This window comes from Notamacropus eugenii, chromosome 7, assembly GCF_028372415.1.
Source record: "Notamacropus eugenii isolate mMacEug1 chromosome 7, mMacEug1.pri_v2, whole genome shotgun sequence".
Taxonomy (NCBI): Eukaryota; Metazoa; Chordata; class Mammalia; order Diprotodontia; family Macropodidae; genus Notamacropus; species Notamacropus eugenii.
The window spans coordinates 36,967,806-36,994,894 of record NC_092878.1 but is presented as its reverse complement, the minus strand read 5'-3'; the positions used below and the strand labels follow the sequence as shown (position 1 = coordinate 36,994,894).

Below are 27,089 nucleotides of genomic sequence, written 5' to 3'. Positions count from 1 at the left end.
TTCTAACATGGAGGACAAGCTATGCAAAAGAATAGAGGTAGGTAGACTGGGAAAATAAAAGATTATTATATATAATTTTTTATATGTAATTATTATTATATGTAATAATATTGTATTATTATATATAATTATCATAGATTACATATAATTATTATTATATATAACATCCAGGTTATTTGGACTTCAGATGTCAAATAAGTGTTTGTATTTGATACTAGAAGTAATAAGAAACCATTGACACTTCTGGAGAGGGGAGTGACATGATTAGACCAGTATTTTAGAAATATAGGGGCAGTTAGGTGTTACTGTGGACAGAGGGCCTGGTCTGGAGGCAGGAAGACCTGAGTTGAAATCCTGTCTCAGAAACTTACTTGCTGTGTGGGCAAGTCACTTGTCCTTTTTCTCCTCAGTTTCCTCATCTGTAAAATGAGCTTGAGAAAAATGGCAAACCAGTATCTTTGCCAAGAAAGCTCCATAGAGAGTCATGAAGAGTCAGATACAACTGAAACAGGTGAGAAATAACAATAATTAGGACTATTATTAGGAAGGAACTCTCAGGGTTATAATGTGAGGATCTGATGTGTCTGTGTGTGTTTTTCTTGGCTTTGTTTTTGGTGTTTCACTTCTGTTTTCCTTAAAACACATACACATTCATAAAACACAAGACTATTTCTACACTTAAGCACCCTGCCTTTTCTAAGGGTGTGTAAGGTCAAGCAAAGTGGAATCTTTTGCTGTTTTTGTTTTACTTAAAGTGCTTCTGATTGAATAATGTGACAATATATTCCCGCATTTATAATATACATAACATATGAATTTTATGTATAATAATTATACAAGATATAATAATCATCCCCACACATTGATGGGCGTGCCCATTGAGGGAAGCTTGTAATCAAGGGGAGTTGTTTTGTAGGAGGGTCCCAAGTATCTTTTATTTTTTCTATTGAGGTGCTGGGTCAGAGAATCATGCCCTTTAGCTCTGAAAAGTGTATAAGTACTCTGAGGTTTTACTTTGGGGCTTACTGGCTGGACGTATTTGGCCAGAGGAGGACTCTGGGAAGCACCTAAGGAGCCCTATACACACACACACCTTGGAAAACCCAGACGTCAGTGCTTCCCTCTCTGGTAACTATGGTCAGACAGTTGGACTTATCTGTTGATTTGTGATATATGTGTTGATTATGGTCAGACAGAGGAAGCCATGTCTGTTGATCTTTGATTTCTCTGTATTTTCTCTGAAGTTCAGGGTGTTTTCCTCTGAACTAACTGAATGATACGTGTGCTTGATTAAAGTGATTGTTAGCCTCTCAAAAGTTGGCTTTCCTTTTAGAAAAGCAGATCAAAGAACCTATGATAGGTGCTTACTGATTCAGGAGGTAGGTAGGAAGGAGGAGAGGAGACAAGGAGGGAAAATGGGTTCTAATACCTAGAGAACCACAGAAGGTGGGAGCAGAAAGGATGATTTATTTATTACTTGCTCATGGCCTCCAGAGCCAGGTCACAAAAAACAATACCCTAAGCAACCTGGAAAACTCCTGAGTGCCTGGAGATTCCAGTACAGTTGTCATGAAAGAATGTTCAACTTCACAAAGAAGTTTGCCTACCAGTGGCCTGGGTCTGATTTTGGAAAACCAGAAAGGTTAGAGATCACCACTCTAGAGTACTTAGCACTTCCATAAGAGCTAGCCCTGGAAGTGGAACCCAGACACCTTCTGCAATAGTCATGGGTTGTTTACAGTGAATTACTGGTTGGGATAGCTACAATATTGTTTGTTCTTGTTCCTTGTGATGATGTAAACCTTAATGGAGGCAGAAGAATGATTGTGGGTGACTTGAGGGAAGGGAGCCATGTATGGGTAAGGAGCAGCAAGTAGTCCCATGCTGTTGAATCATAGAGAGTGTGGAGGGGAGTAAAATGTAAGAAGTAGAAGTTTTAAATGTCAAACAGATGTTTATGTTTGATCTTGAAGATAACAGGGAGTCATTGGACTTGTTTGGGGATGGGTGGTGATATGGTCAGTTTTATACTTTAGAAAAATCACCTGGGCAACTGAATAGAGGATGGGTCAGAGTGGGGAGAATCTGGAAGCAGGGAGACTAGTCTACTCTGTAGAGTATGAATATGAAGTCTACTTCAGGAGTCCAAGCAAGAAGTGAATTATAATTGGAGGCTATATAGGTAGAGAAAAAGGGAGCATATACCAGAAATGTCATGAAGGTAGGAACAATAAGATTTGGATATTTGGGAATGAGAGTGAGGAATCTCTGAGGTTGTAAGTCTGGTTGAGGGAGGGTATGGTGGTACTCTCAACATTAAGAAGGATGTTGGAAATAGGAGAGGATCTGGGAGGAAATTTATGTTATGGATACATTGGGTTGGAAAGACTTACAGGACATCCAGTTCAAGGTGTTTAAAATCAGTTAGTTATCTGGGCCTATAACTGGGGAAATAGGCAAGAGAGAGATATACAGTGTAAACCTGGGAATCATCTGCATAGAGATGCTAATTGGACCTTTGGGAGTGATCATCAGATGAGATGATTGAGAGGGAAAAGAAAAGAGGGCCATGGACCAAGCCTTGAGGGGCTTACATAGTTAGTGGGTGTGGTGTGGAGGAAGGAGACTGAGAAGGAATAGGTAGAAATGGTCAGGAGAAGGCCACTTTCTCATCAGAACTTGGAGTAAAGAAGGTAATGGAGGATGCTGTGAGAGGAGTGGGAAGTAAGGATGAGGGAAGAAGGTGGCACTGTCAGCTAATGTGAAGTAACAGAAACAGGACTAGGGAGCAGTATGACAAAAAGAGAGGCAAGAGTATCCAGGAGGAAAAGGGAATCAGTAGTAGGAAATGTTGCAAAGATATCATCAAGAAGGATGAGGAATTTTAAAAGGTCAAGAGACTGGACAATTAAGAGACCATTGGTAACTCTGGAGAGGGTAATTTTTGGACAGTTGAATGATAAGTGTAGCACCAAGCACCCTAGCATACCCTTAAATCTGCTTAAGGGGTCAACAATCTTTTTTAATTACATTCACTAGTTCAAGGGAAAAGTCAGCACCCGGAACTTCAGAGAAAATATAAACAGAGAATGAAGATCAACAGACAGGGCTGTACTGCCTGAATCAAAGCAATCTTGCTATACACTTTATACATCCCTGGATTAATAGAGCTTTTACATCTGAGCAGTTGGGGGGTCTAGGGGGGTGGGAGACGGGTCCTGAACATACAGCTACTCAGAGTCTAGACCAGGGAATCACAAGGTCCTTCTCATAATCTAACCCCCAAAGCAAAATACCAACTCAGAGCATATATACACTTCTCAGAGCCAAAAGGCATCACAACCTTTGTGACTGAGTGCCTAATTAGAAATTAGCAAAAGGTGTGAAAGCCTTCCTACAAGCAAGCCTCTCCTAAGCAGGCTTCCTTTAATAGGATCTATATGAGACATAGGAATGGGCAGGGAATATCTTAAATTCCATTAACATTACACAAGGTCAGAAGTCATATTGCAAAGGGTTTAGAAGGGAATGAGAGAAAAGGAAGAAAAGGTATTCTCAAGGAGTTCAGTCAAGAAAGGGAAGAGAGATAGAGGATGATAGCTAGCAAGGATGGGTGGATCATATGAGAAATTTTAAAGGATTGGGGAAATATGGATGTTTGTAGGGAGCCAAGAAGGAGCCAGCAGATGGGGAAAGACTGAAGATAATACAGAGAATCAAGATGATATTGGCAGTATTATTCTGGAGAAATTGCAAAGGAGGGCAGGTCCTAGCAAAGAATGAGATCATGAGTATATGCCCAAGACAATCCTTCACAGATTGTGCTTAGCACTGTGCTGGGAAAATAGTAGGTACTTAAAAAGTTTATTAATTGGAGAAAAAAAAAAGAGTATATGCACAAGAGTTGGCTTTTGACCAGGAGAGAAAGATACTTCATCAGAGCCTGGAGTAAAGAAGGTAATGAGGGATACTGTTAGACGGATGTGAGGTGAGGAGGAAGGAAGAAGGGAGAACTCTCAGTAAATGTTCTCAATTATTTTGGTGAAGAAATAGGAAAGGTCTTTGAGTGAGTAGAAGACTTAAGGAGAAACTAGAATGCTTGAAAGAACTATTGTAGAAAGAAGGATGGGGAATTGATTAAGGAGAAATAGAATACTTGCCTTGATGGAAGGAAGGCCCATTTTGGATTAGATAACTTTGTGGCAGACACAATCAGCAGCTTTATGATTTCATCCAACTCAATTTATCAGCATATGAATCAAAGTGAAGGAAGAAAATGCAGAGAGTAATCCACACTTGTGTTTGATAAAGATGATAAAAGAAAAGTCTGGAAGTGATTGTGTGGAACTAGGGGTTTGACAGAAAAGGTGGTCATTTTAAGGGTGTGAGGTGAAATTTCAGATTGATGTTCGTTTGCATTTCTTTTATCACTCGTGATTTGGCATGGTTCTAAATTGTTTCTTGTTGTTACTCAGTAGTTTTTCTCCCTTTATGACCCCATTTGAGCTTTTCATCGCAAAAATAGTACAGAGATTTGCCATGTCCTTCTCCAATTTATTTTACAGATGAGTAAACTTGAGACAGACAGGGTCACATAGTGGTCTGAGGCCAGATTTAAACGCATGAAAATAAGTCTTCCTGACTATCTACTTCACCACCTAGTTGCCCTACAAATAGTTTGCAGTCCTTAAATTGGGAACTGTATGTCCTTATCTTTGACTTTTTTTTTTATTGGGAAATAGCTTTTTGTCTTACATATTTCTGTTAGTTGTCCATATGTCTTGGGTACCAAAGTGTTATCTGAGAAATTTGATATCAAGGGTTTTTTTCTCTATCATTTTCCTTCTTATTACAGATGTGTTAATTTTATTTGTCCAGAAGCTTTGCAGTTTTCTGTTTTATCTTTTGCAATGCTCTCTAGCCCTTGTTTGGTTAGGAATTCATCTATCATAGGTATAAGATGTCCATGATCTACTGCTTTTCTACATTTTTAATATTCTTCAATATTTTTATTATTCAGATCATAAATCCATTTTGAACTTATTGTGTAATAGGGGGCATGCCAGATTGAGTTCTAGCTTTCCCAGAAGTTCTTGTAAAATAGGACACAACACCATTTTACTCCGCACTTTGAGGAGACCAAGACATGATCCAAAAAACTTAAACTATAAGTAAATTTTCCTCTGGGGTACCAGGAGAATGGTACCCCAAATGTGCTAACCCTAACCCCTAACCCCTAACCCTAAATGTGCTCTGGGGTACCAGGGTGAGGGTTGAGGGTGAGGTTATGTATCAAAAGAACCAAAATTCTGAAGGGAAGAATTGCAAACCATCTCTAGTCATGTGAAAAAAATCCTCCAAAGTCAAATAATTAGAGAAATATGAATTAGGTCAGGGGCAGCTAGGTGACGGAGTGGATAGAGGAAAACTTATCTTGAATTCAAATCTGACCTCAGACGCTTACCAGCTGTGTGAGCCTGGACAAGTCACCTAACCCCACTTGCCTCAGTTTCTTAATCTATAAAATGAGGTGGAGAAAGAAATGACAAACCACTTCAGTATCTTTGCCAAGAGAATGCTAAGCAGGGTCACATAGAGTCAGATATAACTAAACAACAGCAACTAAAACAACAAAAATTAGGTCAACTCTGAGGTTTCACCTCACATCCATCTTTAGAGGGAGACCTCCCTGAGGGCAAGGATTGTCTTTTGTCTCTTTTTATATCCCCTGGGTTTAAAGCAGTGCCTGGCACTTAGCAGGCATTTAATAAATTTTATTGATTGATTGAAATTGGCAAAGATGACAAAAAAGGGAAAATGGCAAATACTGGGAAATATTGCATTGATCCACCATTGGTGAAACTATGAATTGGTCTAGCCATCTTGAAAGCAATTTGGAATTATTCCCCAGAAGTTAAGAAATTGTACATGTCTTTTGACCCAGTGATTCCACCACTAGTCCTATAAGAGATGAAGGAAAGAGGGAAAGGTTTCATATGTACAAAAATATTTATAGCAGATCTTTTTTGTAGTGACAAAAACTAGGAGCTAAGAAGGGGCTCATTAACTAGGAAATACCTGAACAAATTATGGTTTATAAATCTAATGGAATACTATCTATTTAATTATAAGAAATGAAGAAAGACATGGTTTCAGAGAAACCTATGAAGACTTATGTGAATTGGTTCAGAGATAAGCAAGCAGAACCAGAACAGTTTTATACTCTTTACATCAATATTATAAGAGTGAGCAATTTTTGAAAGACTTAATGAACCATGATCCCAGAAAACCTATAATGAATAATGTAGCATGCCTCTTTTCAGAGAGGTAATGTACTAATAGGCAAAATGAGACACAGTTTTGGGTTTTGGATGTGTCTAATGGGGGAATTTGTTTTGCTTGGCTATGCTTGTTTTTTACAAAAGTTTTGGATTTCTTTTTTTTCCCCCAGATAGAGAGGGGGTGGGAGGAAGGAAAAAATAAATGTTTGGTAATTGGGAAAATAAAGAACAGACAGGACCCAAGCTACTATTCAAATCAACATCTGTTCAGTTAAATCATTATTGCCGATTTACGTTAAATTTTTATCCTGTTGTACAAAACTTGAAAAGAAACTGATTTTGCTTTATTTTTCTGAGGAAAAAACAAAAACCAAGAAATAGGATCTGAACTACTCAGAAGAGGTACCTCTTCCAGGACTGATCTCTGTCCCTTGGCATGTGGGTCTAGAAAAGAGAGACCCATTAGTGAGAAGGGAGTAAGCACATTGCCCCAGCTGCTTGGGCCCAGCAGTAGTTCCAGATGGAAGCTGATTTTATAACAAGTATAAAAGCAAGTATGAAACGAGTATGAAGAGAGACTCCCTACCAGTGAGATCTATATTCTGTTTTTACTCAAATGAGGATTCCCCCTATCCCTACTTCTCTATATACTTTCTAGGAGAATTGGTTTTATTAGAAGTCAGTTCCCAAAATGGAATGTCCAGTCCTTTTTCAAATAATGTCATCTCTTTCAAATTCATTAGTCACCCTGAAACTGTTGATGTAATTTGCATGCAATCTTAGAGAGATTCTTTCTAAACTTTGAAGTCCAAGGATCTGGCTGGTTCATTATCTCCAAACTCAGACCCAACCTCCTCCTTCCCTGGCTTGGGATGAATCTACTTTTATGGGAGAACTAGAAATGTTAGTACCAAGGGCCCTACATGGCACAGGGCCTGATCTAGATGCCTTATTAGGAAGTTCAGGCGTGACCCTTAAAAGCTGGTCAGTTTGTTTTATTGGGCAGAAAATATGTGTGCTTACATTTGTGGGTAAAAGTTTGTTTTCTTCTTTGGAGAAACGTAAATATCTAACACTACCCCAAAACGGGTTCCTGTAGCAAATTCCATCAGGTTCTTCCATATTTTCACTAGACCCACATCTCGAAAGAGGAATAACCTGTCCAAGATCATACAGTCAGTAAATATCGGAGCTGAGACTTGAACACAGGTCTTGTGACTCCCAGGCTAATGCTTGTGTTAGTACAAGTTAACAGGATTTAGAATGGATGCAATTTATTATTTAAACAAAAAGCAACTGACTTTTATCAAGCCTAATTCCATCAGCTAAAAGCAATCCACCCTGAACACATCATTCTCTCTCCTCCTCAGTAAACTCCTTCAGTTTCTATTACCTCCAGGATCAAATATGAATTCCTTTGTTTGGTATTTAAAGTCCTTCACAACCTGCCTTCTAGTGTGATTATGCATTACTTCTTTCCACACCCACCAAGGTCCGGTCACTCTGTCCTTATCGTTCCTTATACTCAGCATTCCATCTGTCATCTCCAAGCCTTTGTCCCAGCAGTTCCCCATACCTGCATTGCACTACCTCCTTCCTATCTCTACCTCTCAGAATACCTAGTTTCCATCCAGTCTCCACCCAAGGGCCACCTCCTACATGAAGCCCTTACTGATCCTCCCAGTTGTTACTGACTCTCCCAAAATCACTTGTATCTATTTTGTACAGGCCTAAATTCCCTCAAACCTGAATGGGGGCCAGTTGAGGCATACATACACAGCATTTGTGCATTCAACCCGAAGTTTCCCCATTCTTTAACCGCTGACCACCTGCTTTATAGGGCAGCAGATAAAGAAGGCATATAACCAGGAATAACCTCACAAGTTTGCATCACCTCATCCCTGTATCTCACTGTGTAGCCGCAGTGTAGGTTGATATTATTTACCATTATATAACTCTGTGCAAATGTGGTGGAGATCTTTTGAACCATAACTGTGGGAACTCATATCTAGTACCTGGGAAAGGAGATTGTTATGGCTATGGATCCTGGGAAGCTGAACTCTAAGAAATAATAACAAAAATTCACTTTACACACACTAAAATCCATCTTACTTACACTAAAAATCCACCTTACACACACTTCAATTCATCTTACATACAACAGCTTTTTTTATTTTTTGCTATGTCTGCTCTTTTAAAACTACTTTACTAGTTTAAATAACACAATAATTTTTTTTAAAAAGTCAATATTTTGACTCTATAAACAAAGTTGGTCAATTGTGATCAGGAATTTTACCAAATGTAGAGTGGGGGCTTAAGAGCAGAGAAGAGAGAGTTCCTACTAAAGTAATTTTGGAATATATTTTTCAAATTCCTATCTAGAGCTATATTAAATCCTGGATCAACACCCAGGCAGGCACCATTCTCTGATGAACAATGAGAAAACGGGGGTCTTTGAGAAAGCCCACATATGTGTGCTGAATATCCTTTCACGAAGCCACTTAGCTAATAGCTTAAGGGTAGTGCCATTTGACGGCCAAATCACATACTAAGCTGGCTTGCTTCTCCGTAGGTTGCAGAAAACAGGGAAATGAGCCAGGTGTGGGTTGTTACCGCTTCTGTGGCTCTACCAAGTGTTCCCTCTAGTCCACACTGACTATTACATGGGAAGATTGAATGAAGTCAGAGTAGAAAGAGCCACCCAAAAGAACAATGTTCATAATGACAACGATGTAATTAAAGCCAACGGGGAGAGGCAACAAAATTGGTCATATGAAACACTAAATGTTAGTGCCACACTGTCAAAGTTAAAAGACACATTCTTCCTTTCTGTTAACAATTGGCAGGATGACTGTTTTTCAGGGAATATATTTTGTAAGAGAGTTTGTTTGGATATTTTATTGGGAAATGTCATTTGTGCCAAAAGTAAAATGTATTGCTACATTAAAATCTTAATTTAAAAATAGATATAAAGAATAGGAAAAAGATCTATCTCTACAAAAATACCCACACTGCTCTATTTAAAAGCAACAGATTGAAAACAGTCTATATGCCCAATGATTAAGTGAATAAATAATGGTTAGATCCAGAAAGGGATCTTAGATGCCATCAGATCCCACACTCTCATTTTATAGATGAGGAAAGTCTCTGAATCAGGGTTCGAGCTCAAGTCTTCCTGACACAAAGCATCACACTCTATCATATAGTTGCCAAGTTAGAGTACCATGACATTGATCAAATTAAAAAATACTAAAATTTTTAAAAAGAATGTATATATATATATATTAAGGAATATATATTATATGATACAATGTAATAGATATACATAAAGGAAGGCAAGAAAATGAGGGAAAATTTATTCAGAGTAATGAAAAGTGAAAGCAACATCACACGTGTTGACTATGATGAATATGTAGGTATGTAACTCTTGCAATGGAGGCTTATTTCTGACATAAAGGGCCTAGGTACACTTTGAGGGATTTCTTATTTCTCTAGTTCTATGCTCCCTCCTAGATCAATTGAGAACTTCAACATCTGACACTCCCCTACCCGAGCTCTCTTTTACAAGCACGCAGGCTCACATGATTTAACTTATTTGAGGCTTAAGGGAAGCAAATTGGATTAATATCGTAGCATATAGACAATAACAATATCCATTAACAAGCAATCCTCCCATCAGAGACTTGTAGAATCACAGTGCTTATACTAGTGTTCTCAACGGGGCTCCAGTGTGTGTGAGAGTGTGTATGGGGACACGGAGAGGGAAGGGAAAGAGGGTGTTCCTCAAAATGAAAGCTCTGCTCTCCAGCTCCTTTGGCTATCTGGACAGTGCTTCTTTATCTGTGGTTTTCTCCATGTGCTTTCAGCAGATGCTCCCTTCCCAGGCTCCTCTGACCATTCTAGTGTGCAACTCTTCCTTCTTCCAGCTCTCTTCAGCATTTACTCACCCTTACTGCCTTTTCCCTTGCATTCCTCAGCCTCACGAGGATAGTGGTTTTTCGCTAGTAATTAACTCTCCCTCCCTGGGATCTCCTTCTATTTTTTGGCAGTCATAGAGACTAAACTACTCTCAGAGGACACTCCTTCCCTGGCCATCCTTCCTTTATTATACCACCAGGAACTTAATCATCTAGAAAGATAACTTCAACTTTGGTCCTCACAGCTGCTTCTTTCTCTGTCCCACGGACCTCTCTGATTGGAGACTGGCATAGAGAGCTCCTTCCAAAGCCTTCGTTTTAGAAGGATGCGTAGACCTGTCATCTTTTCATTTCCCACAAGGCTGTACTCCCTTGAACTTCATGCGAGGTACCTTCCCTTCCCCTTCCCCCCTTTTCAGCTTCATTTTGCTCATTGTCTTCTCCCAAAAGATGATTAGCTTCTTGAGAGTAGGGTCTGTCTTTCTTTTTTGTATTTGCACCCCCAGCGCTTAACACAGTTGGTTGGCATTTGCTCCTGCTGTTAAATCATTTCAGTAGTGTCAGACTCTTTATGACTCCATTTGGGGTCTTCTTGGCAAAGATTCTAAAGTGGTTTATCATTTCAACTCATTTTATACAGATGAGAAAACTGAGGCAAACAGAGTTAAGTGGCTTGCCCTGGGTCTCACAGCTAGTGAGTATCTGAGGCCAGATTGGAACTCAGGAAGATGAGTCTCCCTAACTTCAGGCCTAGTGCCCTACCCACCGCACCACCTAGCTTCATAAAGGTTTATTTACTGACAGTATTGAATATATAGTCCTTCATATCCCCCAAAAAATACATATTTAAGAGGAAAATTAGGCATAGTCTGATGTCCAGGTTAGGCTACCACCAGGCAGCAAACTCTTCTCCTTTGAGATTTACTCTGTGAGTATGGCCAAAGCAACAGAGTCCTGCCTACCAGTGACATCAAAAAGATGTAATCCCTTTCTGGCTCCCTTATGCTCTGTGGGCTAAGAGCTGGGGAAGCTGCTGATTCAGTCACTTGCAAGGCCCATTCCTGGTTTTCTGGGGCCTGTTGTGCTGGCATAACCTACACTGGACTCTCACCCCCCATGCAACAGACGTTTCCTATCAACCTTTTAAGTTTTCTTGGGTTGGAAAATTGTTTCACCCTGTCCTTTTGTGGGTTTTGACACTCCAGGACTTGTTTTAGGACATTATTTAAGGATCTTTGGAGGGATTTTAGGGAGAGCTCAGGCAAGTCCCTGCTTTTCTCCACCATATTGGCCCTGCTCCTCCTCCCCCCTCCCCATTTCTTACCCCACAATGATATTCTATTAGATTTCTATATTATAATGTATTTATTTAGTCATTCCTGAATTGGAGATGAACTTCTTGTTTTCCAGTTTGGGGCTACTATAAAAATAACTGCTAGAAGTGTTTTTGTCTATATGGGTCCTTTTTCTTTGATTTCTTTGAGCTATAGGCCTAATTGTGGAATCACTGGGTCAAGGTATAGGCACCCTCTGGCAGTTTTGGAGGCATAGATCCAAACTGCTTTCTATAAGGACAGAACCAATTCCCTGCTGCACCAACAGCACATTAGTGCACCTGCATTTCCACAGCCCTTATGTTTGTCATTTTCTTCTTTTTCGTCTTTGCCAGTCTAATAGGTGTGAGGTAGACACAAAGTAACTCTTGATTTGTATTTCTCTAATTATTAGTGATCTAGAATACTTTTTCATATAATTGTCAACAGCTTAGATGTCTTCCTTTGAATACTACCTATTCATACACTGTGACTATTTTATCTCTTGGGAAATGTCTATTGGTCATACAGATTTGAATTTAGTTCCTTATATACCTTGGATATGAGAACTTTATCAGATAAACTTGTTGCAAAGAATTTTTTCTAGTTACTGATTTCCCTTCTTATTTTTATTATAATAGATATGCTTGTGCAAAATATTTTTAATTCTATAAAATCATAGTCCATTTTATCTTGTTTCCTCTCTGTTACTTTAGTCATAAACTCTTCCCTTTTCCATAGAACCAAAGATAATTTCTTCCTTTCTCATCTAATTTGTATCAGTTTGAAGTTTATCTTCACTTACAGTGTTAGTTATTGATTTAAACCCAGTTTCCATCAGCTTCAGTTTTTGTCAAATAGTGAGTCTTTTTCCTGATAGCTGGGTCTTTGAATTCGGCAAATACTGTGCTACTATAGGTTTGTTTCTGAATGTAATTTACCTAATCTAATAATGTAATTCCGCTGATTGACTACTCTTTTGTTTGACTAGCATGAAGTCATTGGAAGGATTATTTTCTTATTGCAAAGTTTGAGATCTTGTGTTTATAAACCCTATTTTTTCTTTTTTATTCACAGGGGAATGATTCATTATTACCCATGAGATCCTAATCTTTTGTTCCTCCATATGAATTTCATAATCCAGGTCTCCCAGCCTTGGTCAGGACTCTTTGAGGTAACCTATGAAAACATTTTCCCTCCACATGTTAGATTCTCTCCCCATAGAAAAACAGAACCAGAGAACTACAAGGGACTTTGGAAATCATCCAATTCAACCTCTATCCAATGCTTTCTAAGAAGGTACTTCTCTTCACAGCATCCCTGGCAGGTGTACAGCCATCATCTGCTTACATACTTCCTTCCCTGGATGGGAAACTCACTACCTCCAACGGAATCTCATTCTGTTTTCAGACAGCTCTTCTTAGAAAGTTCTTCCTAATATGAAGACTTTATCTGCCTGTAAAGACACAGGCTAATTCTATATCCTACTATTTGTGCTTAACTCCACTACCTCCATAGAAATGTAAAAATGAGAATGACAAAAAATAAAATTCTCCTTTTAATTCTTGTGAAATGTCCAGAGCTTCTTTCAATCCTCCAAAATCTCTGGTTCAATTTCCCCCAGAAGTCAGTGACCTTTTTTAAAGTGCCCTCAAGCTTTAGTGTAGCTATATTTACTCCTGGAATGAATTCCTGAGATTTGATGTGGAGGAAAGATCAAGAGACCTGGAGTGGGAAGATATCCATTTAAATCTAGGCCTTTCTAAATAGTTGTTGTGTGCATCGTTGGCCAAGTCACTTGAATTCTCTCTGGGACATAATTTCCTCATCTGTAAAATGGGATAATGGCTCCCTATTGCCTACAGGATTGTTTGGTTTTTAAAGCCCTTTTTAACCTGACCCATTCTTGCCTTTCCAGTCTTCTTACATCTTATACACTCCCCTACATGATCAGAGGACACTGGCCTCCTTTGCTATACCATGACTCTGGGCATTTTCACTGACTATCCTTAATGCTTGATTTTCTTTCCTCTTTACCTCTACATCCTGGCTTCTTCACTAAAATCCCACCTCCCACCTTCTACCTAAAGCTTTTTTTCTATACTCCCTAATCTCAGTACCTTCCCTCTGAGATCATTTCTAATTTACTCTATATATATCATGTCTGGATATAGATGTTTACATAGTCTCCCCCATTAGACTATGGTTCCTTGAATGGAGAAATTTTTTATTTTTGTCTGTCTTTGTATCCCTGATGCTTAGTGCTCCGCCTGGCACATAGCAGGTGCTTAATAAAGGCTAGTTGACTTATTGACAGAGTAGGAGGAAGCAGGACAGCTCCACTCCTTCCTACTACTCTAATAAATATTAAGGAAGAACACCAGACTGAGTAGCAATTAGGAAATCCCAGGAGAAGCCATGATGAGTTATTTTTCTAACCTTGGTCAGCATATGGAGCTAGCCAGAGGCCTGTAGCCACTGGGGAGGAGGCCTACTCAGGAAAACCCTTGACCTTCAGCACAGGGACCAGATGGCAGCCTATGTGATTGTGTACTCTGACAATGAGAAAGGTCATGGATCTACTATGGATGAAATTTGAACCTATTTGCTTAACAGGGAGCAGTTAATTTTGCTCCTTGACCAAAAATTGCAGTCTGGCAGAAATTAGGTTTAGACTAACACCTCTTATCATACATCGAGATATGCTCCAAATGGGTATATAACTCAGATACAAAAGATCACATCATAAACAAATTTGAGGAGCAAGGAAGAAATTATGTTTGAAATCTATAGGTAAAAGAAGAATTCTTGACCACAGGACACAGAGGATAACAAAAGATAAAATGGACAATTTTGATTACATACAAAGTTTTTACACAAACAAAATCAAAGCAGCTAAAATTGGAAAGAGAATGTAACTAGAGAAAAAAAATCTTTGCACTGTGTTTCTCTTATGAAGCCTCACTTCCAAGATATACAAGGAACTGATATTTATAAGAATAAGAGCCATTCCCTAATTATCAATCATCAAAGGATACAAATAGGCAATTTTCAGAGGAAGAAATCCAAGTAATCAACAATCATATTTAAAAAAAATACTCCAAATCACTAATTATTTGAAAATGCACTTTAAAGTACCTCTGAAATTATACCTTACATCTAGCAGGTTGGCAAAATCGAAAAAAAAAAAAAAAAAGGAAAATTACAAATGCTATAGGGGCTGTGGAAAAACAGGTATTTCAATACACTTTTAGTGGAGCTATGAATTAGTCCATTCATTCTTTTTTTTTTTTTAATTTATTTATTTAATTTTTAACATTCATTTTCACAAAATTTTGGGTTACAAATTTCCTCCCCTTTTATCCCCTCCCCCCCCAACACCAAGCATTCTAATTGCCCCTATGACCAATCTGCTCTCTCTTCTATCATCCCTCTCTGCCCTTGTCTCCATCTTCTCTTTTGTCCTGTAGGGCCAGATAGCTTTCTATGCCCCTTTACCTGTATTTCTTATTTCCTAGTGGCAAGAACATTACAGTTGATCCTAACACTTTGAGTTCCAACTTCTTTACCTCCCTCCCTCTCCATCCCTTCCCTTTGGAAGGCAAGCAATTCAATATAGGCCAAATCTGTGTAGTTTTGCAAATGACTTTCATAATAGTTGTGTTGTATAGGACTAACTATATTTCCCTCCATCCTATCCTGCCCCCCCTTACTTCTATTCTCTTTTGATCCTATCCCTCCCCATGAGTGTCGACCTCGAATTGCACTCTCCTCCCCATGCCCTCCCTTCTATCATCCCCCCTACCCTGCTTGTCCCCTTATCCCCCACTTTCCTGTATTGTGAGATAGGTTTTCCTACCAAAATGAGTGTGCATTTTATTCTTTCCCTTAGTGGAATGTGATGAGAGTAGACTTCATGTTTTTCTCTCACCTCTCCTCTTTATCCCTCCACTAATGAGTCTTTTGCTTGCCTCTTTTATGAGAGATAATTTGCCCCATTCCATTTCTCCCTTTCTCCTCCCAATATATTTCTCTCTCACTGCTTGATTTCATTTTTTTTTTTAAGATATGATCCCATTCTCTTCAACTGACTCTGTGCACTCTGCCTCTCTGTATGTGTGCATGTGTGCATGTGTGTGTGTGTAATCCCACCCAGTACCCAGATACTGAAATGTTTCAAGAGTTACAAATATTGTCTTTCCATGTAGGAATGTAAACAGTTCAACTTTAGTAAGTCCCTTGTGACTTCTCTTTGCTGTTCACCTTTTCATGGTTCTCTTCATTCTTGTGTTTGAAAGTCAAATTTTCTTTTCAGCTCTGGTCTTTTCATCAAGAATGCTTGAAAATCCTCTATTTCATTGAAAGACCATTTTTTCCCCTGAAGTATTATACTCAGTTTTGCTGGGTAGGTGATTCTTGGTTTTAGTCCTAGTTCCTTTGACTTCTGGAATATCCTATTCCATGCCCTTCGATCCCTTAATGTAGAGGCTGCTAGATCTTGTGTTATCCTGATTGTATTTCCACAATACTTGAATTGTTTCTTTCTAGCTGCTTGCAATATTTTCTCCTTGATCTGGGAACTCTGGAATTTGGCCACAATGTTCCTAGGAGTTTCTCTTTTTGGGTCTCTTTCATGCGGTGTTCTGTGGATTCCTTGAATATTTATTTTGCCCTCTGGTTCTAGAATCTCAGGGCAGTTTTCCTTGATAATTTCATGGAAGATGATGTCTAGGCTCTTTTTTTGATCATGGCTTTCAGGTAGTCCCAAAATTTTTAAATTGTCTCTCCTGGATCTATTTTCCAGGTCAGTTGTTTTTCCCATGAGATATTTCACATTATCTTCTATAGTCCATTCATTCTTGGAAGCAGTTTGGGCAGGGTGGACAAAAAGTCCCCAAAAGAACCAAAGGAAAAGAAGATCAAAAAGGGGAAAAAAAGGAGAACAGAAAGAAAGATGTGGCTGAAAAGGTGGTGAAAACACCTCGACAGCATGGCAGTTGGAATTCAGTCCTGGTCCGAGGGATCGGTAGGTACTCCAGGACTGCAATGTATTCCCAGAGAGCCACGTACTAGCTGCACCAAAAACCCAGACTGAAAGGAAAAAGGAGAAAAAGGAATACCTGCTACTATCTCAAAGCCAGTTGGTGGCGACAAGATTGGAGGAACCCGTGTGGTAAAGATTCGCAAGATGCCTAGGTGTTACTCTCCTGAGGATGTGCCTAGAAAGCTGCTAGTCATGGCAAAAAGCCCTTCAGCCAGCATGTGAGGAGACTTCGAGCCAGCATCACCCCAGACATCGTTCTGATCATGTTCATTGGCCACCACAGGGGCAAGCGGCTGGCTAGTGGTTTGCTACTGGTGACTGGACCTCTGACTATCAACCATGTTCCTCTGAGAAGGACACATCAGAAATCTGTCATTGCCATGTCTACCAGGGTTAACCTTTCGGGTGTAAAAATTGCAAATCATCTTACTGATGCTTACTTCAAGAAGAGGTTCCATAAACCCAGACACCACTAAGAAAGAGACATTTCTGATACGGAAAAAGAGAAATACAAGATTATAGAGCAGCGCAAGGCTGATCAGAAAACAGTGGACTCTCAGATCCTGCCACAAATCCAGAAAACTCCTCAGCTCCATGGCTTACCTGCATTCTGTTGCTCTCTGTCCAATGGAGTTTATCCTCACAAACTGGTGTTTTAAATGTTTTGCAGAGAACTCTTATTAAAATATTTGGAACAGCTGAAAAAAATTTGTTTTTAAGAAGCAGTTTGGAACTGCCCAAAAGTCACTAAACTGGACAATATCACTATGAAGCCTATGCCATAATAAGATAAAAAAATAAAGACAAGGATCAATAAGTACAAAAATATATATAGCAACTCTTTTGTAGTAACAAAGCACCGAAAACTAGGGTCGTATTCATCAATTGGGGATGGATAAACAAATTATGGTATATTCATGTAATAGAATACTATTGTGATATAAGAAATGATGAAAGGAATGATTTTAGAGAAACCTAGGAAGACTTGTATGAATAGATGCAGAGAGGTAAGCAGAATCCTGAGAACAATTTATGTAATAACAGCATTGTAAAGACAAACAATTTTGAAAAATCAGTGCGATGACCAGCTATGGCTACGTGCCTTCTGACAGAGATGATCAACTCAAAGTGCAGGAGACATCACATACATTTTTGAACGTGAGGAATATGGGTATTTGTTTTAACTATGCATATTTGCCATAAGGGTTTCAGTTTTTTCTATTTTCAGTATTGGTAGGAAAGGTAGGAGAAAAATAAATTCTTGCCATTTGGGGAAATTTTTTTTAATAGTGTATGAGAAAAAATGCTAAAAATGTTTTCCTGCTCAATAAGCATGGTGGTAGGGAAAAGCAACCTAGGTATTTGAGGACTCTGTTGTTATCTTTGTTCAGTTGTGTCGAGATTTTTCGAGATTTGGGGTTTTCTTGGCAAAGATACTGGAGTAGTTTGCCATTTCCTTCTCCAGCTCATTTTTTAAAGGTGAAGAACTGAGGTGAACAGGATTAAACAGGACTTCCCCAGGGTCACACAGCTAGTAAGTGTCTGAGGCCAGATTTCAACTCAAGAATGTGAATTGTCCTAACTTCAGGCCTGGCATTTCTATCCATTGTGCCACCTAGTTTCCCTTTTACAGACTTGAGCACCCACTAATGGCTAAGGGGAATGCTGTGTCCTGTGAGACAAAGAGTTCCTTTGGTGCTCATTTGCCAGAAAGCAGTTGAGGGTCTGGGCTGGGGGCTAATTCGGATATTTCATTCAGCTAATTAAACTCCCTTGCTGGATAATTAACAGTGGCATGTAGTGTCTCTGTATTCTGGAGAAAAGCAGAAATGGGGGGCAGAGCCAAGATGGCGGAGTAGAAAGACACACATACACATAGCTCCGAACCCACAACCCACAGAACGGCTACAGGGGAGTAACTCATGGCGAATTCTGCACCCAGAGGCCACGGAATATTGGAGCGAGGGAGATTTCTGTTCCGGAGGGACCTGCAAACCTCTCGCGGGGGGTCCTTCGCGCTGCGGACTGGGCACCGGGACTGGGAGCAGAGGGCAGCCCTGCCGCGGGCGGCACCGAGAGGAAAAGATCCGAGCGGGCTTTGGGGACGGGATCTCCAGAGGCCACGCGGGTCCCTCCACCCACAGAGGGACCTGCAAACCTCTCGCAAAAGGTCCGTCGCGCTGCAGAAGCGGAGCCCAGCCCAGCCCAGACCTGATGCGGCCACGGCACCAAGAGAAACAGACCCCAGCAGGCTTCAGGGATGGGATCTCCAGCGGCCTCACAAGTCCCTCCACCCACAGGTGACGGGGGTCGGTGAGAGAGGCTCTTTGGAGGGTCGAGGGGGGAGTGGGGTGCCCCCATGGCTCGGGCCTCCCCGGGAGGTAGAAGCTGAGAGGCGGCTGCAGACAGGGGCTCCCCAAGGGGGCAGGAGCCTGGATCCACTGTGGGAGGTCTGTGCATAAACCCCCTGAGGGAACTGAGCCTGAGAGGCGGCCCTGCCCTGACCTCAGCACCTGAACATAATCTCATACTGAATAGCAGCCCTGCCCCCGCCAAAAGCCCTAAGGCTGGAAGCAGCATTTGAATCTCAGTCCCCAAACACTGGCTGGGAGGATCAGGAGGTGAGGTGGGTGTGAGGAGAATATTCAGAGGTCAAGTCACTGGCTGGGAAAATGCTCAGAAAAGGGAAAAGAAATAAGACTATTGAAGGCTACTTTCTTGGAGAACAGGCATTTCCTCCCTTCCTTTCTGATGAGGAAGAACAATGCTCACCATCAGGCAAAGACATAGAAATCAAGGCTTCTGTGTCCCAACCCACCCAATGGGCTCAGGCCATGGAAGAGCTCAAAAAGAATTTTGAAAATCAAGTTAGAGAGGTGGAGGAAAAACTGGGAAGAGAAATGAGAGAGATGAAAGAAAAGCATGAACAGCAGATCAGCTCCCTGCTAAAGGAGAACCAAAAAAATGTTGAAGAAATTAACACCTTGAAAACTAGCCTAACTCAATTGGCAAAAGAGGTTCAAAAAGCCAATGAGGAGAAGAATGCTTTCAAAAGCAGAATTAGCCACATGGAAAAGGAGATTCAAAAGCTCACTGAAGAAAATAGTTCTTTCAAAACTAGAATGGCACAGATGGAGGCTAAGGACTTTGCGAGAAAACATGATATCACAGAACAAAGAGAGAAGAATGGAAAAATGGAAGATAATGTGAAATATCTCATTGGAAAAACAACTGACCTGGAAAATAGATCCAGGAGAGACAATTTAAAAATTTTGGGACTACCTGAAAGCCATGATCAAAAAAAGAGCCTAGACATCATCTTCCATGAAATTATCAAGGAAAACTGCCCTGAGATTCTAGAACCAGAGGGCAAAATAAATATTCAAGGAATCCACAGAACACCGCATGAAAGAGACCCAAAAAGAGAAACTCCTAGGAACATTGTGGCCAAATTCCAGAGTTCCCAGATCAAGGAGAAAATATTGCAAGCAGCTAGAAAGAAACAATTCAAGTATTGTGGAAATACAATCAGGATAACACAAGATCTAGCAGCCTCTACATTAAGGGATCGAAGGGCATGGAATAGGATATTCCAGAAGTCAAAGGAACTAGGACTAAAACCAAGAATCACCTACCCAGCAAAACTGAGTATAATACTTCAGGGGAAAAAATGGTCTTTCAATGAAATAGAGGATTTTCAAGCATTCTTGATGAAAAGACCAGAGCTGAAAAGAAAATTTGACTTTCAAACACAAGAATGAAGAGAACCATGAAAAGGTGAACAGCAAAGAGAAGTCACAAGGGACTTACTAAAGTTGAACTGTTTACATTCCTACATGGAAAGACAATATTTGTAACTCTTGAAACATTTCAGTATCTGGGTACTGGGTGGGATTACACACACACACATGCACACACGCACACATACATAGAGGCAGAGTGCACAGAGTGAATTGAAGAGGATGGGATCATATCTTAAAAAAAAAAATGAAATCAAGCAGTGAGAGAGAAATATATTGGGAGGAGAAAGGGAGAAATGGAATGGGGCAAATTATGTCTCATAAAAGAGGCAAGCAAAAGACTCATTAGTGGAGGGATAAAGAGGGGAGGTGAGAGAAAAACATGAAGTCTACTCTCATCACATTCCACTAAAGGAAAGAATAAAATGCACACTCATTTTGGTAGGAAAACCTATCTCACAATACAGGAAAGTGGGGGACAAGGGGACAAGCAGGGTGGGGGGGATGACAGAAGGGAGGACATGGGGAGGAGAGTGCAATTCGAGGTCGACACTCATGGGGAGGGATAGGATCAAAAGAGAATAGAAGTAAGGGGGGACAGGATAGGATGGAGGGAAATATTGTTAGTCCTATACAACTCAACTATTATGGAAGTCATTTGCAAAACTACACAGATTTGGCCTATATTGAATTGCTTGCCTTCCAAAGGGAAGGGATGGAGAGGGAGGGAGGTAAAGAAGTTGGAACTCAAAGTGTTAGGATCAATTGTAATGTTCTTGCCACTAGGAAATAAGAAATACAGGTAAAGGGGCATAGAAAGCTATCTGGCCCTACAGGACAAAAGAGAAGATGGAGACAAGGGCAGAGAGGGATGATAGAAGAGAGAGAAGATTGGTCACAGGGGCAATTAGAATGCTTGGTGTTTGGGGGGGGGGATAAAAGTGGAGAAAATTTGTAACCCAAAATTTTGTGAAAATGAATTTAAAAGTTAGATAAAAAAATTTAAAAAAAAAGGCAGAAATGTACTATAAAAGGGTAATGTATTAGCCTGGGTCATATTAATAATAAATTTTAAAAGGAAAAAAGACAAAATAAATGTAAGTCCTACACAAGAACTCTGAAGAGAGCTAGATTTTTCCTTCATTCAAACAAAGTTAGAACTTAACATAATAGAGAACATGGAGAAAGTAGGGTAAATGTTAGGAACTATCTTATCTGTAAAATGAGAATAGTATTATTTGCACTACATAGCTCATATGCTGTTGCTAGGATCAAATAATGTTTTAGATAGGATTCTGGGTCAGATATAGATTGGACTTCTGGAGTCAGGCAGGATGTTGGAATTTTGTGATTCAGACCTGTGATGTCAACAATGTAGGGAACTCCCTCCACAAGTACAAGAGAAGTGCTTCTCTGGAACTTACAGTCTTAGGGAGTTGCCTAGAACATTGGGAATTTAAGTAACTTGCCCAAAATAACACCACTACCATGTGTCAAAGGCAGGAATCGAATCCAGGTCTTCTGACTCCAAAGCCACCCTTCCATCCATTTATATCACACAACAGACATATAAAAGTATTTTGATTGTGTCAATAATATTGAATTTGATGTTCCCTAGTAAAGGAAACTGGACTTTTCTTTCTTCTTAAATTTATCCTTTATATGCTGTCCTGGGACTTCCCGGGAATTTTTACTAAACCATCAGATATTCTAACAGTGATTGTCTTTACATCATAGCCAATGATAACAATCCCTGGGCACTCTTGGAAAATACCAGGGTAGGGAAGAGGAATTATGTGAAAAGGAGGACATTTTCTAATTCAATTCAACAAAAATTTATTAAGTGCTTACTATGTGCTGGGGGATACAAAGACCTGGTCCTAGAGGAGCTTACAATGACTAGGGGAGGAGACAGGCACATAAATACCGTAGGATATAAGGGAAAGTGAGATAAATGTGAGGGAGAAGACAACTTTAAAAAGAAGAAAACTAAAAGGAGAGATTACTTTCACCTGGGGGCTGGCAGGAAATTTCAAGAGTCTGAGCTGGATCTTGAAGAAAGAGAGGGAACTCAAAATACACTGAGGGAGACTGAGGAGGGGGGAGTCTATTTCTTGAGGTACCACATGTGCTAAGGCATGGAACTAAGAAAAGGTAGGGAAGAGAGGTAGTCCAGGCTGGCTGGAATATAGAATATGAGGGAAGCAGTAGTATGAGATAAAATTGGGCAAGGGGAGCCCAGTTTTAGAGAACTTCCACTGTCAGGATCAGAGTTTGTATTTTATCTGACAGCAGATCAAATTTTTTAAAGTACAGGAGTCATGATCAGTGCATTAGAAAGATGACTTGTACAATGCTGAAGAATGAATTGGAGAAGGGAGAAAATGGTGGCTGGAAGGCTATTTCAGCAGTGTGGGTCAGAAGTATGAGAACTTGAATTAGTGAATGTGACTGTAGCAGAAATAGAAATGACAGGGTAGGTTCAAGAGATATTGTTGAGGTTGAACCAGTAAGATGTGGAAATTGATGCAATATGTGGGGCCAAAGTCAAAGAAGACTCTGGGGGTTTTGAGTCTGGGAACCTGGGAGCATGGGGATTATCAACCACAAAAACATTTAAATTCTTATGATTCTTGCGTATATTTTTCTACTGGTTCTGCTTTCTTTGGCCTTTGTCATCAATCCCCACACGTGTTTCCTTGTTTCTCTGAACTCTTCATATTCTTTTACATTTATATGCCATATTTTTTTTTCCCAGTCAATCCTTAATTGATGGGCACTCTCATTTTTTTCTATTTTTTTTTTCTTTCTAGACTGTGATATTATGAAAAGAACACCAGTTAGTAACCAGTTAGTTAGATTTTAATCCTTGCTGTTACACTAACTTTCTATCTGGCCTTACATAAATTGCTTCTCTTCTCTGGCCCTCAATTTTTAATTTTTAAAATGAAAGTGTTGGATTCAAATAATCTCTAAAGTCCCCTTCCAAGTTTAGAATCCTATTCCTTCATTCTCTCTCATACCCCTTTAGGATCCTTCCATTATGCCCAAGTAGCTTTTTCACCCTGAAAAAATCATTCAGTCCCAACCAACAGGCTTCTTCTCCTGGAAGACCTTCTTCTCTTGGGACCCCTTCCTCTAATTGATCAGTTTCTACTAGAAGCACCATTTTAAGGAAAGCACTCAGGACAGGCACTAGACTTTATTCCTGACCTTCTGGACTTCTTTCTCCCCATGATTCTGTGGACTATGTTCTCTCCTACCCCTAGATTTCCAGCTAACTTGTTTTGTTATGTTCTCACATTAGAATGTTAGTTTCTTGAAGGTAGAGACTATCTTTCTTTTTGCTCATATTTGTATCTCCAGCACTAATAATAGTACCTGACAGCACTTAAAAAGTACTTGTTGACATGACTATCCCATGTGTACATATGAAATATTATTAACATATGGTTATTATTACATATGAAATATTATTAATACATATACTAAGTGCCCAAATTATCATGTGCTACTTCCAAGGTAGTAAGTTCTTTATCACTTTTCCTTTTTCAGAGGTTAGATGAATACTTGGGGATATCGTTGAAAAGATTCCTGTTTTAGTTGGGAGTTGGACTACATGACCTTTAACCCCTCTACAACTTCTGGCTGGAATGAATCAATGTATACAATACAGAGGAATGCAACACAGTACAATAAACACTAAGCTATGTGACAGGCACTGTGGTAGCACTGGTGATACAAATAAGAAAAAGAAAGACAGGTCTGCCTTCAATCTAATGGGGGAAGAAAACACACAAAATGAAACTGAAAAGCAGGGACAAGAACCTACATGATGATGGTGGAGTCCAAACCAACCAGTATGATTATGCCACTCCTCTATTTAAAAATATTCTTTGGCTCCCCAATCTGAATAAAGTGTGAATTCTTTGATCTGGATAGTCAAAGCCCTTTAATATGGCTGCAATCTACTTTCCAGCCTTAAATCATATGACTCTCCTTATCTTAGCATACCACCAAATAAGATTACTTTTCATTATCCATTTGTGTTCCTTCTCTCACTACCTAACAATCTTTGAGATACATTATGGAAATTTCCCATTTCTTTCACCTTCCTCCCCAAATCTCTCCATCTCTGCCACATTAAAATGAAAGTGATCTCTCCTTCCTCAAATTTCTCATAGCATTTTGTCTAGACATCTCCTTTAACTGTATCATATTTCTGTCTTGCATCCTACTTGTGTATCTTCATGTCTGATTTCCCTTATTAGAATGCAAATCCTGAGGTCAGGGACTGCCATTTTTCATCTTTGTGTTCCTAGCATAGTGCTTGATAAATGTTTATTGGATTTAGTTTTTAAAAACTTCATTTATTTTATTCTGAACTTAAGAAATAAAATAAGACTATCCATAATATAGAATAGGAAAAAAGATCATTGCACATGAAACTAAAAATCTGTTACATTCAATTTGCCATTCGTTTTAAATATATAATAAAGTTCTCATATAATATTTTTCCTTTTCGTCTCCCCCCACCCCTAGCTACCATTAGCCACAAATATGTATATATGTAAAGCCATCCCTATACATACTTCTATTTATCATTTTTTTCTCTGGATGCAGATAGTATCCTCTCTCATAGGTCCTTTGTAGTTAATTTGGAAATTTATAATAGTCAAAATGACAAAGTTGTTCTTAAAACAATATTGCTGTTACTGTATGAAAGGTTCTCTTGGTTCTTCTCATTTCAGTCTTCATTATTTCATGCAAGTATTAATTTGTTGAAATGAAGTATAGAGAGAAAAACCATTCCTGATATTAGTTACGTAATCTTGGGGAAATCACTTCCCCTCTCTGGGTCTCAGTTTCCTCATTTCTAAAATGAAGATGTTTGACTAAATGTTTTCTTGATTATATGAAGAAACTGTGTTTAACTCATTTTTGTATCCCCATAATGCCTACACAAAGTAGGTGAAAATTTGTTAAATGAATAAATAGAAGGATGTTCTCTAAGGTTCCTTCAAACTCTAAAAGCTATTATATGTATGAAGATAATAGGGCTTTGTTATTTGGTATAGATGCCCCGGGAACAATGCTCTTAAAAAGAAGGGTTGTACTTGAAAGAGAGAATGAGACAGACCTTGGTTGTGTTAGGGAAGCAAAGGAGAATATAAATCTATCGTGCTCATTAAGAACTCCAACGATTTATTTAATACTAGGCAGTCTGATTCTTGCAAGGACATCAACAAATTGTCTGTACACATGACTTGTAATTTGTTTGGGAATGACTACAAAAAATCACTGTGTTTCCTATCATGGTTGGCTGGATATCTAGTTGCATGAGCCCTCCCCTTCAAGGTCCACAGATCTAGATTTGTCTGGAGACTGGATGCCTGCGAGCCAAAGATGACAGCAGTACAATGTAGTAGAGTAGAAAGAGAGTCAGGATCAGGGAGCCAGAAGACTTGGGTTCTAATCCCAGCCCTCTCACTTGTTAGTTATGGAATACTACGGGCCACTTCATTTCTCTTAAATCATTATTTCCTCCTCTAGAAAATTGGGATAATAAAACTGACTTTGCCTGCTTCATAAGTTTGGCTTGAGGCTCAAATTTTGTAATATGTGTAAAGTACTTTGTAAACAGTCAAATGTTACATAAAACCAGCTGTTATTGTCTGTCAAATAAAAAAGTTAGACTATATGATTTACAAGATCCCTTCCATTTCTCAAATCCAAGATCCCAAGGTCCTTTCTGGCTCTAATATTCTCAGTTCTAAAATCTCTTCCAGAAAAAAACTTTTTAAATAAAATCTCTTCCAGGTCTAACACTCTGCGTATGTTGGTGAAGAAATGGTAGGTCAAAGAGGCACATACTATATGGTGGAAACAGGAATAGCAGTAACTAAGCATCCGAAAAGAGGCTGCCAATAGTTCTCTGGGATTTTTTTTTGCCAAATTTGGACTTCTCAAAAAGTAGACTTCTCAGGGTCCAGTTGGATGAGTATTACTTCTCTGTACCCTGCTCCTTTCAGCACTTTATAGAGAGGGGTCATAGGCATGAGATCAAGAGATTCAGGTACAACCTCACAGAGTTTAAGAAGGAAGTAAGAAGATCCAGGGAGGAAAAGCTATTAGAGGATAATGATAAGACAAGCAAGCACAAAAATTGTTGTGGTTTGTCCTTTGTTCTCTTGAAGAGGACCAATGACATTCCGAAGGTGATGACATGACTTGCAAGTGAATCAAACTTAAGTGAGGGAGGGCTGTGCAAAGTCAACAGCCTCACTCTCTCCTCCAGAGCCATCTGGGTTCAGTGGCAAGATATAGATCAGGATGACTGGAGATGACCCTGGACTTATGGGAGATCTTTGCCTTTTTAAATTAAGGTCTTTCCCAGGTTTCAGTTCATCTGAGGTAATGCCCATTTGGTAATTAATGCTAGGTAGAAAATGAGGCAAAAAAATGCTCTCTTTTACCTAATCAAAAAGAAAACAATCTCAATCTGGGAGGGAAGACCCTCAGGGTTTCTGGCCAAAACAGAGATAATTACTATTTACATTCACTCAGAGCCATCAAAATTCAAACAATGACCAAGTGAATCTTGGGTTAGGACCTATAATAATAAGTAAGAGCCAGAGAGATTTGGGTTTAAGGTATTGTCCTTAAAAAAATAAATCTAGCCAAAAAGGTTGTTGTGTTTGTCCTTTGCTCTTGAAGAGAATCATGACATCAAGATGATGATATGACTTGCAATTGACTCTGATTTGAGATAAGAAGTGTTGTGCAAGGACACG

At 39.4% G+C, this 27,089-nt stretch overlaps 1 pseudogene; it reads left to right on the top strand.

Moving 5' to 3' along the window:
• LOC140514648 (large ribosomal subunit protein eL6-like) overlaps positions 1 to 17,214 on the top strand; it is a 31,727-nt pseudogene extending 14,513 nt beyond the window's left edge.
• Positions 17,215 to 27,089: the final 9,875 nt, after the last annotated feature.